The sequence below is a fragment of the Rhinopithecus roxellana genome, chromosome 4 (assembly GCF_007565055.1).
Source record: "Rhinopithecus roxellana isolate Shanxi Qingling chromosome 4, ASM756505v1, whole genome shotgun sequence".
In the NCBI taxonomy this organism is placed as follows: domain Eukaryota; kingdom Metazoa; phylum Chordata; class Mammalia; order Primates; family Cercopithecidae; genus Rhinopithecus; species Rhinopithecus roxellana.
Window position 1 is genome coordinate 143,635,035 of NC_044552.1, and position 14,197 is coordinate 143,649,231.

Sequence of the window (14,197 nt, forward strand, 5' to 3'; positions counted from 1 at the left end):
TCTGTGAGAGGAATTCACGGATCACAAAGAATTTTCGCAGAAGTTTTTTCACGTTTTGGACTGATGATATTTCCTTTATCAGCCTAGGCCTCAATACGATCCAGAGAAGTCCTTGTCAGTTTCCTCAAAACAGTGTTAATGGAATGCTGCAAGAAACATAAGTGTAAGTTTGTGAGATGAATTCACACATCACCAAGAAGTTTTTAAGAAAGCTTCTTTCTAGTTTTCATCTGAGGATATTTCCTTTGTCACCGTAATCTTCATTGCGTTCAGAAGTATCCCATTGCAGATTTCCAGAAAACTGTGTTAACAAACTGAACACTGAAGAATAACGTGTAACTGTGTGAGTTGCATTCTCGTATCAAAATTCAGTTTCTCAAAAGGCTTCTTTCCAGTTTTGATCTGAGGATATTTCCTATTTTACCATAACCCTCAGTGAGCTCCCAAATATCACTTTGCAGAACACAAGATAACAGAGGTAGCAAACTCTTCCAAGAAGGGAAGGGTGGAACACTGTGTGATGAAGTCACACATCAGAAAGCAATTTCTCAGAAAGCTTCTCTCTAGTTATTATCTGATGATACTTCCTTTTTCACCATGGGCCCCTATGGGCTCCCAAATCTCATTTGGGAGATTCTACGAAAAGAGTGTTAGCAAACTGCTTCCTGAGAACTAAGTTGTAACTCTGTGAGAGGAATTCACAGATCACAAAGAAGTTTCTCAGAAAGCTTCTTTCACGTTTTGAACTGATGATATTTCCTTTACCAGCATAGGCCTCAATGCGATCCAAAGAAATCCTGCTCAGGTTCCTCAAAGAGAGTGTTAATGGACTGCTGCATGAAACATAAGTGTAATTCTGTGAGATGAATTCACACATCACCAAGAAGTTTCTAAGAAAGCTTCTTTCTAGTTTTCATCTGAGGATATTTCCTTTGTCACCGTAAGCTTCATTGCGTTCAGAAGTATCCCATTGCAGATTTCCCGAAAACAGTGTTAGCAAACTGAACACTGAAGAGAAACGTGGAACTCTGTGAGTTGCATTCACATATCGAAATGCAGTTTCTCTGAAGGCTTCCTTCCCGTTTTGATTTGGGTATATTTCCTTTTTCACCATAGTCCTCAGTGAGCTCCCAATTATCACTTTGCAGAAGACAAGATAACAGAGTTAGCAAACTCTTCAAAGAAGGGAAGGGGGGAACTGTGGGTGATGAATCACACATCAGAAAGCAATCTCTCAGAAAGCTTCTTTCTAGTTATTATCTGAGGATATTTCCTTTTTCACCATGGGCCCCTAAGGGCTCCCAAATCTCATTTGGCAGGTTCCACGAAATGAGTGTAAGCAAACTGCTTCCTGAGAAGTACAATGTAAGTCTGTGAGAGGAATTCACAGATCACAAAGAAGTTTCTCAGAAATTTCTTTCTCGTTTTGAACCGATGATATTTCCTTCATCTGTGTAGGCCTCAATGGGATCCAAAGTAGCCCTTCTCAGGTTCCTCAAAGTGAGTGTTAATGGACTGTTCCAGGAAAGATAAGTGTAACTCTGTGAGATGAATTCACACCTCTCCAAGAAGTTTCTAAGAAAGCTTCTTTCAAGTTTTCATCTGAGGATATTTCCTTTGTCACCATCAGCTTAATTCCACTCTATTGCAGATTACAAGAAAACTGTGTTAGCAAACTGATCACTGAAGAGAAACGTGTAACTCTGTGAGTTGCATTCATACATCGAAGTTCATTTTCCCAGAAGGCTTCTTTCCAGTTTTCATCTGAAGATATTTCCTTTTTCACCATAGCCCTCAATGAGCTCCCAAATATCTGTTTGCAGAATCCACGAGAACAGTGTTAGCAAACTGTTCCAGGAAGGGAAGGGTGGAACTCTGTGTGATGAAGTCACACATCAGAAAGCAAGCTCTCAGAAAGCTACTCTCTAGTTACTATCTGAGGATAATTCCTTTTTCACCATGGGGCCCTATGGGCTCCAAAATCTCATTTGGGAAATTCCATGAAAAGAGTGTTAGCAAACTGCATCCTGAGAACTAAGCTGTAACGCTGTGAGAGGAATTCACTGATCACAAAGATGTTTCTCAGAAAGCTTCTTTCACGTTTTGAACTGGTGATGTTTCCCTTGTCAGCGCAGGCCTCAATGCGATCCAAAGTAACCCTTCTCACGTTCCTCAAAGACAGTGTTAATGGACTGTCTCAGGAAACATATGTATAACTCTGTGAGATGAATTCACACATCACCAAGAAATTTCTAAGAAAGCATCTTTCTAGTTTTCTGTGGGGAAAGGAACGAGAGATCAGCTTGTTACCATGTCTAAATAGAAGGAAGTAGACATAAAAGTCTCCATTTAGTTCTGTATTTGAGATGCTGTTAATCTGTGACCTTACCTTCAACTTGTTCCTTGCAAGAGACATGTCCGAAGGTGATTTAAGGTTAGAAGGATTTTGGGCTGTGCAGAACATGCTTTGTGAAACAAGTGCCTCAAGGCTGCTTGTGGTTAAAAGTCATCACCATTCTCTTAAATCTCAAGAAAGAGAAAAACATTTGTCTCCTGCCCCTCTCTGGGCAATGGAACATCTCCAGGTAATACCCATTGTGTGCCTTGTTTACTGAGTGAACAGAAACCGCCTTTAGGAATAAGGTAGAACTTGCAGGAGCAATACTGCTAAAAGGTTTATGGAGATTTCGCATATCCATCTCAAGGCACAGCATTTTCCTTTTAACTTATTCATATTGCAAGGATTTTTTCATGTGTTTTACTGCCAATTTCCTCCCTACAATAATCCTATTGTCCAGACACTCCCTTATCCTTTTAATGACTAAGATAATTCACAATAAATACTAAGGGAACTCAGAGGCCGGTGCCGGCGTGGGTCCTCTGTCAGCTGAGCGCCGGTCCCCTGGGCCCCGCTTTTTTTCTCTACACTTTGTCTCTGTGTTTTATTCCTTTTCTCAAGTCTTTCGTTTCCACCTAACGAGAAACACCCACAAGTGTGGAGGGGAAGGCCACCCCTTCATCAGGTGCCCAATGTGGCAGCTTTTCTGTAAGGTGAAGGTACACTGGAACGTGGTCATTGAGGACAAGTCGACGAGAGACTCCCGAGTACGTCTACCGTCATCCTCGCGGTAAGCTTGTGCGCTCGGAAGAACCTAGGGTAACAGTGGGGCAATTAAAAATAAATATGCCTCTTATCGCAGCTTTATAAAAATTCTCTTAAAAAGAGGAGGAGTTAAAGCGTCTACCAAAAATCTAAATACGCTCTTTCAAATAATAGAATAGTTTTGTCCATGGTTTCCGGAACAGGGAACTTTAGATCTAAAAGATTGGGAAAAAATTGGCAAAGAAGTAAAACAAGCAAGTAGGGAAGGTAAAATCATTCCACTTACAGTATTGAATAATTGGGTCATTATTAAAGTAGCTTTATAACAGTGGCAAACAGAAGAAGATAGTGTTCCAATTTCTGATGTCCCTAAAAGCTGTGCAGTAGATTGTAAACAAGAGGCAGGGAGAGAATCCCGGAAAGGAAAAGAAAGTTCACACTGTCAATGTGTAGCAGAGCCGGTAATGGCTCGGTCAATGCAAAATGTTGACAATAATCAATTACAGGACGTAATATATCCTGAAACGTTATAATTAGAGGAAAAAGATCCAGAATTAGCAGAGCCATCAGAGTCTAAACCACGAGGGCCAACTCCTCTTACAACAGCTCAGATGCCTGCAAACTTAGAACCTCAAATGCAGGTTAAACAAGTACAAACTCCAAAACAAGATGCAGTAGAGGAAGATAGAGTCTCTGTCACGGCAATGCCAATCCAAATACAGTGTCCACAATATCAGCGGGTAGAAAGTAAGATCCAGCCACCAGTAGCCTATCAATACTGGCCGCCAGCTGAACTGCAGTATCTGCAGCCCCCAGAAAATCTGTATGGACAGCCAGGAACACTTCCAGTGCCACAGGGCAGGACGCCATATCCTCAGCCGCCCACCATGAGACTTAATCCTACAGCACCGCCTAGTACACAGGGTAGTGCAATACATAAAATTTTTGATGAGGCAAGAAAACAGGGAGATATTGAGTTGTGGCAATTCCCAGTAATATTAGAAACAAGACCACCTGGAGAAGGGGCCCAAGAGGGAGAGCCTCCCATAGCTGAAGCAAGATATCAGTCCTTTTCTATAAAAAATGCTAAAAGAAATGAAAGAAGGAGTAAAACAGTATGGACCCAACTCTCCTTACATGAGAACATTATTAGATTCCATTGCTCATGGACATAGACTCATTCCTTATGATTGGGAGATTCTGGCAAAATCATCACTTTCACCCTCTCAATTTTTACAATTTAAGACTTGGTGGATTGATGGGGCACAAGTACAGGTCCGAAGAAATAGGACTGCCAATCCTCCAATTAACATAGATGCAGATCAACTATTAGGAATAAGTCAAAATTGGAGCACTGTTGACCAACAAGCAATAATGCCAAATGAGGCCATTGAGCAAATCAGGGCTATCTGCCTTAGGGCCTGGGAAAAAATCCAAGACCCAGGAACCGCCTGCCCCTCCTTTAGTACAATAAGACAAGGCTCTAAAGAGCCCTACCCTGATTTTGTAGCAAGACTTCAAGATGCTGCTCAAAAGTCAATTACCAATGAGAATGCCCGCAAAGTCATAGTGGAGTTGATGGCATATGAAAATGCCAATCCTGATTGTCAATCAGCCATTAAGCCATTAAAAAGAAGGGTTCCCGCAGGATCAGATGCAATCTCAGAGTACGTTAAAGCCTGCGACGGAATTGCAGGAGCTATGCATAGAGCTATGCTTATGGCTCAAGCAATCACAGGGGTTGCTTTAGGAGGACAAGTGAAAACATTTGGGGGAAAATGTTATACTTGTGGTCAAATTGGTCATCTAAAAAAGAATTGCCTAGTCAGAAATAAACAAAATGTAACTACTCAAGTTACTACAACAACAGATAAAGGGCCACCTGGCCAATGTCCAAGATGTAAAAAGGGAAAACATTGGGGTAATCAATGTCATTCTAAATATGATAAAAATGGGCAACCAGTGTCGGGAAACGAGAGGAGGGGCCAGCCTCAGGCCTCGCAACAAAGTGGGGCATTCAAAATTCAACCCTTTGTTCCTCAGGGTTTTCAGGAACAACAACCCCCACTGTCGCAAGTGTCTCAGGGAATGAGCCAGTTATCACAATACAGCAATTATCCCCCGCCACAGGTGGCAGTGCAGCAGTAGATTTATGTGCTTTACAAGCAGTCTCTTTGCTTCCAGGGGAGCCTCCACAAAAAAAATCCCCACAGGGGTATACGGCCCATTGTCTAAGGGGACTGTAGGACTAATCTTAGGAAGATCAAGTTTGAATCTAAAAGGAGTTCAAATTCATACTGCTGTGATTGATTCAGACTATAAAGGAGAAATTCAATTGGCTATTAGTGCCTCAATTCCTTGGAGTGCCAGTCCAGGAGACAGAATTGCTCAATTATTACTCCTACCTTATATTAAAGTTGGAAACAGTTGGAAACAGGAGGGTTCAGAAGCACTGATCTGGCAGGAAAGGCTGCCTATTGGGCAAGTCTGGTCTCTGAGAGCAGACCTGTGTGTAAGGCCATTATTGAAGTTTGAAGGGTTGGTAGACACAGGAGCAGATATCTCTGTCATTGCTTTAAATCAGTGGCCAAAAAATTCGCCTAAACAAAAGGCTGTTACAAGACTTGTCGGCGTCGGCACAGCTTCAGAAGTGTGTGAAAGTACAATGATCTTACATTGTTTAGGGCCAGATAATCAAAAGTACTGTTCAGCCAATGATTACTTCAATTCCTGTTAATCTCTGGGGCTGAGATTTGTTACAACAATGGGGTGCAGAAATCATTATGCCCACTCCATTATACAGCCCCACAAGTCAAAAAATCATGACTAAGATGGGATATATACCAGGAAAGGGATTAGGATTAGGACAAAATGAAAATGGCACTAAAGTCCCAATTGAGACTGAGAAAAATCAAAAAGGAAAACGAATAGGCTATCCTTTTTAGGGGCGGCCACTGTAGAGCCTCCTAAACCCATTCCATTAACTTGGAAAACAGAAAAACCGGTATGGGTAAATCAGTGGCCGCTACCAAAGCAAAAACTGGAGGCTTTACACTTATTAGCAAAGGAACAATTAGAAAAGGGACACATTGAGCCTTCATTCTCACCCTGGAATTCTCCTGTATTTGTAATTCAGAAAAAATCAGGCAAATGGCATATGTTAATGGACTTAAGAGCCGTAAACGCTGTAATTCAACCCATGGGGCCTCTCCAACCTGGATTGCCCTATCCGGCCATGATCCCAAAAGACTGGCCTTTAATTATAATTGATCTTAAGGATTGCTTTTTTACCATTCCTCTGGCAGAGCAGGATTGTGAAAAATTTGCCTTTACTATACCAGCCATAAATAATACAGAATCAGCCACCAGGTTTCAGTGGAAAGTATTACCTCAGGGAATGCTTAATAGTCCAACTATTTGTCAAACTTTCGTAGGTCAAGTCCTTCCACCAGTTAGAGACAAATTTTCCGATTGTTATATCATTCACTATATTGATGATATTTTATGTGCTGCAGAAACAAGAGACAAAGTAATTGACTGTTACACATTTCTGCAAGCAGAGGTTGCCAACGCAGGACTGACAATAGCATTTGATAAGATCCAAACCTCTGATCCTTTTCATTATTTAGGGATACAAATAGAAAATAAAAAAATTAAGCCACAAAAAATAGAAATAAGAAAAGATACATTAAAAACATTAAATGACTTTCAAAACTTGTTAGGCGATCTTAATTGGATTCGGCCAACTCTAGGCATTCCCACTTATGCCATGTCAAATTTGTTCTCTATCTTAAGAGGAGATCCAGACTTAAATAGTAGAAGGATATGAACCCCAGAGGCAACAAAAGAAATTAAATTAGTGGAAGAAAAAATTCAGTCAGCGCAAATAAGTAGAATAGATTCTTTAGACCCACTCCAACTTTTGATTTTTGCCACTACGCATCCTCCAACAGGCATCATTGTTCAAAATACTGATCTTGTGGAGTGGTCATTCCTTCCTCACAGTACAATTAAAACTTTTACATTGTACTTGGATCAAATAGCTACATTAATTGGTCAGACAAGATTACGAATAATAAAATTGTGTGGTAATGACCCAGACAAAATAGTTGTTCCTTTAACCAAGGAACAAGTTAAACAAGCCTTTATCAATTCTGGTGCATGGCAGATTGGCCTTGCTGATTTTGTGGGAATTATTGATAATCATTACCCAAAAACAAAAATCTTCCAGTTTTTAAAATTGACTACTTGGATTTTACCTAAAATTACCAGACATGAACCTTTAGAAAATACTCTGACAGTATTTACTGATGGTTCCAACAATGAAAAAGCGGCTTATACAGGGCCAAAGGAGCAAGTAATCAAAACTCAATATCAATCAGCTCAAAGGGCAGAGTTGGTTGCAGTCATTACAGTGTTAAAAGATTTTAATCAACCTGTTAATATTATATCAGATTCTGCATATGTAGTACAGGCTACAAGGGATGTTGAGACAGCTCTAATTAAATATAGCATGGATGATCAGTTAAACCAGCTGTTCAATTTGTTACAACAAACTGTAAGAAAAAGAAATTTCCCATTTTATATTACTCATATTCGAGCACATACTAATTTACCAGGACCTTTAACTAAAGCAAATGAAAAAGCTGACGTACTGGTATCCTCTGCATTCATAAAAGCACAAGAACTTCATGCTTTGACTCATGTAAATGCAGCATGGTTAAAAAACAAATTTGATGTGACATGGAAACAGGCAAAAAATATTGTACAACATTGTACCCAGTGTCAAGTACTACAGCTGCCCACTCAAGAGGCAGGAGTTAATCCCAGAGGTCTGGGTCCTAATGCATTATGGCAAATGGATGTTACCCATGTACCCTCATTTGGAAAATTATCACATGTTCATGTAACAGTTGATACTTATTCACATTCCATATGGGTAACATGCCAAACAGGAGAAAGTACTTCCCATGTTAAAAAACATTTATTATCTTGTTTTGCTGTGATGGGAGTTCCAGAAAAAATTAAAACTGACCATGGACCAGGTTATTGTAGTAAAGCTTTTCAAAAATTCTTAAATCAGTGGAATATTACACACACAACAGGAATTCCTTATAATTCCCAAGGACAGGCCATAGTTGAAAGAACTAATAGAACACTCAAAACTCAGTCAGTTAAACAAAAAAAAAGGGGGGAGACAGTAAGGAGTGTACCTCTCCTCAGATGCAGCTTAATCTAGCACTCTATACTTTAAATTTTTTAAACATTTATAGAAATAAGACTACTACTTCTGCAGAACAACATCTTACTGGTAAAAAGAACAGCCCACATGGAGGAAAACTGATTTGGTGGAAAGACAACAAAAATAGGACATGGGAAATAGGGAAGGTGATAACCCGGGGAAGTGGTTTTGCTTGTGTTTCACCAGGAGAAAATCAGCTTCCTGTTTGGATACCCACTAGACATCTGAAGTTCTGCAATGAACCCATCGGAGATGCAAAGAAAAGCGCCTCCGCGGAGACGGAAACATCGCAATCGGGCACCATTGACTCGCATGATGAATCAAGTGGTGATATCAGAAAAACATAAACTATGAAGATTTCATGGACATTTTATTAGTTCTCCAAAATTTACAGTTTGGTAATTTCCTATATCTTTACTTTCATCTCTTAATCCCATCATCTTCTTTGTAAGCTGAGGAGGATATAAGTCACCTCAGGACACTGTGATGATTGCCTTAACTGCACAAATTGTTTGTAGAGCACGTGTGTCTAAACAATACGAAAACTGGGTATCTTGTAAAAAGAACAGGATAACAGCAGTTTTCAGGAAACAAGGGAGGCAACCTTCAACTGGCCGCCGGTGAGCCGGACGGAACAGAGCCATATCTTTTCTCCTTTTGCACACAAATAGGAGAGATATCGCTGAATTCTTTTTCTCAGCCAGGAATATCCCTGAGAAAGAGAATGCGCTCTGAGGGTAGGCCTATAAATGACCCCCTTGGAGGTGTGCCACCTTTTACAGTTGAAGCCGAAGGGATGAAATAAGCCCCGGCCTCCTGTAGTGCTCCCAGGCTTATTAGGATGAAGAAATTACCACCTAATAAATTTTGGTCAGTCAGATTGTCTGCGCTCAAACCCTATTTCCTGATAAAATGTTATCAATGACTATGCGTGCCCAAAATTTCGTTAGCAATTTTAACTTTAACTTTAACAACATCTTGTGATCTCGTCCCGTCTCCATTTGCTTTGTAATATTCTATTAATTGGTGGAGTATGTAATCTCGGTGTCATGATGACAATGGTGGTTTTGTTGAAAAGAAAAGGGGGAAATGTGGGGAAAAGAACGAGAGATCAGCTTGTTACCATGTCTATATAGAAGGAAGTAGACATAAAAGACTCCATTTAGTTCTGTATTTGAGATGCTGTTAATCTGTGACCTTACCTTCAACTTTGTCCTCACAAGAGACATGTGCGAAGGTGATTAAAGGTTAAAAGGATTTTGGGCTGTGCAGAATATGCTTTGTGAAACAAGTGCCTAAAGGCTGCTTGTGGTTAAAAGTCATCACCATTCTCTTAAATTTCAAGAAAGAGAAAATCATTTGTCTCCTGCCCCTCTCTGGGCAATGGAACATCTCCGGGTAATACCCATTGTGTGCCTTGTTTACTGAGTGAGGAGAAACCGCCTTTAGGAATAAGGTGGGACATGCTGGAGCAATACTGCTAAAAGGTTTATGGAGATGTCGCATATACATCTCAAGGCACAGCATTTTCCTTTTAACTTATTCATATTAGGGGATTTTTTCATGTGTTTTACTGCCAATTTCCTCCCTACAATAATCCTATTATCCAGCCAATCCCTTATCCTTTTAATGACTAAGATAATTCTCAATAAACACTAAGGGAACTCAGAGGCCGGTGCCGGTGGGGGCCTGTGTAAGCTGAGAGCCGGTCCCCTGGGCCCCGCATTTCTTTCTCTACACATTGCTTCTGTGTTTTATTCCTTTTCTCAAGTCTTTCATTTCCACCTAACGAGAAACACCCACAAGTGTGGAGGGGCAGGCCATCCCTTCATTTTCATCTGAGGATATTTCCTTTGTCACCGTAACCTTCATTACGCTACGAAGTATCCCAATGCAGATTTCAAGAAAACTGTGTTAGCAAACTGATCACTGAAGAGAAACGTGTAACTCTGTGAGTTGCATTCATACATCGAAGTGCATTTTCCCAGAAGGCTTCTTTCAAGTTTTTACCTGAAGATATTTCCTTTTCCACCATAATCCTCAATGAGCTCACAAATGTCTGTTTGAAGAATCTAAGAGAGCAGTGTTAGCAAACTGTTCAAAGAAGGGAAGGGTGGAACTCTGTGTGATGAAGTCACACATCAGAAAGCAATCTCTCAGAAAGCTTCTCTCTAGTTATTATCTGAGGATATTTCCTTTTTCATTATGGGCCCCAATGGGCTCCCAAATACCACTTTGGAGATTCCACGAAAAGAGTGTTAGCAAACCGACTCATAAGGACAAAGTTGTAACACTATGAGATAAATTCACAGATCACAAAGAAGTTTCTCTGAAAGCTTCTTTCACGTTTTTAACTAATGATATTTCCTTTATCACCATAGGCCTCAATGCGATCGAAAGTAGCCCTTCTTATGTTCCTCAAAGACAGTGTTAATGGACTGTTCCAGGAAACATAAGTGTAACTCTGTGAGATGAATTAATGCATCACCTAGATGTTTCTAAGAAAGATTTTTTCTAGTTTTCATCTGAGGATATTTCCTTTGTCACCATAAACTTCAGTGCACTAAGAAGTATCGCATTGCAGATTTCAAGAAAACGGTTAGCAAACTGATCACTGAAGAGTTACGTGTAACTGTGTGTGCTGCATTCATACATCGAAGTGCATTTCTCAGGAAGGCTTCTTTCCAGTTTTTATCTGAAGATATTTCCTTTTTCAACATAACCCTCAATGAGCTCCCAAATATCTCCTTGCAGAATCCACGATAACAGTGTTGGCAAACTGTTGCAAGAAGGGAAGGGTGGAACTCTGTGTGATGAAGTCACACATCAGAAAGCAATCTCTCCGAAAGCTTCTCTCTAGTTATTATGTGAGGATATTTCCTTTTTCACCATGGGACCCTATGGGCTCCCAAATATCACTTTCCAGAATCCATGAAAAGAGTGTTCGCAAACTGCTTCCTGAAGTCTAAGTTATACGTCTGTGAGATGAACTTACACATCAGAAAGGAGTTTCTCAGAAAGCTTCTTTCACGTTTTGGACTGATAATATTTCCTTTATGAGCATAGGCCTCAAGACGATCCAAGGTAGCCCTTCTAAAGTACCTCAAAGACAGTGATAACGGACTGTTACAGGAAACATAAGTGTAACTCTGTGAGATGAATTCACACATCACCAAGAAGTTTCTAACAAAGCTTCTTTCTAGTTTTCATCTGAGGATATTTCCTTTGTCACCGTAAGCCTCATTGCGTTCAGAAGTATCCCATTGCAGATTTCCAGAAAACTGTGTTAGCAAACTGATCACTGAAGAGAAACGTGTCACTCTGTGAGTTGCATTCATACATCGAAGTGCATTTTCCCAGAAGACTTCTTTCCAGTTTTTATCTGAACATATTTCCTTTTTCACCATAGCCCACAATGAGCTCCCAAAGGTCACTTTGCAGAATCCACTACAACAGTGTTAGCAACCTGTTAAAAAGGGGAAGGGGGTACTCTGTGTCATGAAGTCACACATCAGAAAGCAATCTCTCAGAAAGCTTCTCTCTAGTTATTATATGAGGATATTTCCTCTTTCACCATGAGCCCCTATGGGATCCCAAATCTCACTTGGCAGATTCCATGAAAAGAGTGTTAGCAACTGCTTCCTGAGAACCAAACTGTAACTCTGTGAGAGGAATTCACAGATCGCAAAGAAGTTTCTCAAAAGATACTTTCACGTTTTAAACTGATGATATTTCCTTTATAAGCGTAGGCCTCAATGCAATCCGAAGAAGTCCTTCTCAGGCTCCTCAATGACAGGGTTAATGGAAACCTGCACGAAACATAAGTGTAACTTTGTGATATGAATTCACACATACCCAAGAAGATTCTGAGAATGTTTCTTTCTAGTTTTCATCTGAGGATATTTCCTTTGTCACCGTAAGCTTCAATGCGTTCAGAAGTATCCCATTGCAGATTTCCAGAAAACTGTGTTAGCAAACTGAACACTGAAGAGAAACGTGTAACTCTGTGAGTTGCATTCACACATCGAAATGCAGTTTCTCAGAAGGCTTCTTTCCAGTTTTGATCTGAGGATATTTTCTTTTTCACCATAGGACTCAGTGAGCTCCCAAATATCACTTTGCAGATCACAAAATAACAGAGTTAGCAAACTGTTCCAAGAAGGGAAGGGTGGAAATCTGTATGATGAAGTCACACATCAGAAAGCAATCTCTCAGAAACCTTCTCTCTAGTTATTATGTGAGGATATTTCCTTTTTCACCATGGGCCCCTAAGGGCTCCCAAATCTCACTTGGCAGATTCCCCGAGAAGAGTGTTAACAAACTGCTTCCTGAGAACTAAGGTGTAACTCTGTGAGAGGAATTCGCAGATCACAAAGAAGTTTTTCAGAAAGCTTCTTTCACGTTTTGACCTGATGACATTTCCTTTATGAGCTTAGGTCTCAATGCGATCCAAAGAAGTCCTTCTCAGGTTCCTCACAAACAGTGTTAATGGAATGCTGCACGAAACTTAAGTGTAACTTTATGAGATGAATTAACACATCACCAAGAAGTTTCTGACAGAGCTTCTTTCTAGTTTTCATCGGAGATATTTCCTTTCTCACCGTAAGCTTCATTGCGTTCAGAAGCATCCCATTGCAGATTTCCAGGAAATTGTGTGAGCAAACTGAACACTGAAGAGAAACGTGTAACTCTATGAGTTGCATTCACACATCGAAATGCAGTTTCTCAGAAGGCTTCTTTCCAATTTTGATCTGAGGATATATCCTTTTTCACCATAGCGCTCATTGAGCTCCCAAATATCACTTTGCAGAACACAAGATAACAGAGTTAGCAAACTGTTCCAAGAAGGGAAGGTTGGAACTCTGTCTGATGAAGTCACACATCAGAAAGCAATCTCACAGAAAGCTTCTCTCTAGTTTTTATCTGAGGATATTTCCTTTTTCACAATGGGCCCTATGGGCTCCCAAATCTCACTTGGCAGATTCCACGATAAGACTGTGAGCAAACTGCTTCCTGAGAACTAAGCTGTAACTCTGTGAGAGGAATTCACAGATCACAAAAAAGTTTCTCAGAAAGCTTCTTTCACGTTTTGAATTGATGACATTTCCTTTATCAGCGTAGGCCACAATGCGATCCAAAGAAATAATTCTCAGTTTCGTCAAAGACAGTGTTAATGAAATGCTGCACGAAACATAAGTGTAACGTTGTGAGATGAATTCAAACATCACCAAGAAGATTCTACGAAAGCTTCTTTCTAGTTTTCATCTGAGGATATTTCTTTTGTCACCGTAAGCTTCATTGCGTTCAGCCGTATCCCATTGCAGATTTCCAGAAAACTGTGGTAGGAAACTGAACACTGTAGAGAAAGGTGTAACTCTGTGAGTTGCATTCACACATCGAAATGCAGTTTCTCAGAAGGCTTCTTTCCAGTTTTGATCTGAGTATATTTCCTTTTTCACCATAAGCCTCAATGAGCTCCCAAATGTCTCTTTGCAGAATCCACGAGAACAGTGTTAGCAAACTGCTCCAAGAAGGGAAGAGTGGAACTCTGTTTGATGAAGTCACACATCAGAAAGCAGTCTCTCAGAAAGCTTCTCTCTAGTTATTATCTGAGGATATTTCCTTTTTCACCATGGGCCAAAAGGGCTCCCAAATATCACTTTGCAGATTCCACGAAAAGAGTGTTAACAAACTGCTTCATGAGGACTAAGTTGTAACTCTGTGAGATGAATTCACACATCACAAAGAAATTTCTCTGAAAGCTTCTTTCACGTTTTGAACTGATGATATTTCCTTTACAGCGTAGGCCTCAAAGCGATCCATATTTGCCCTTCTCAGGATCCTCAAAGACA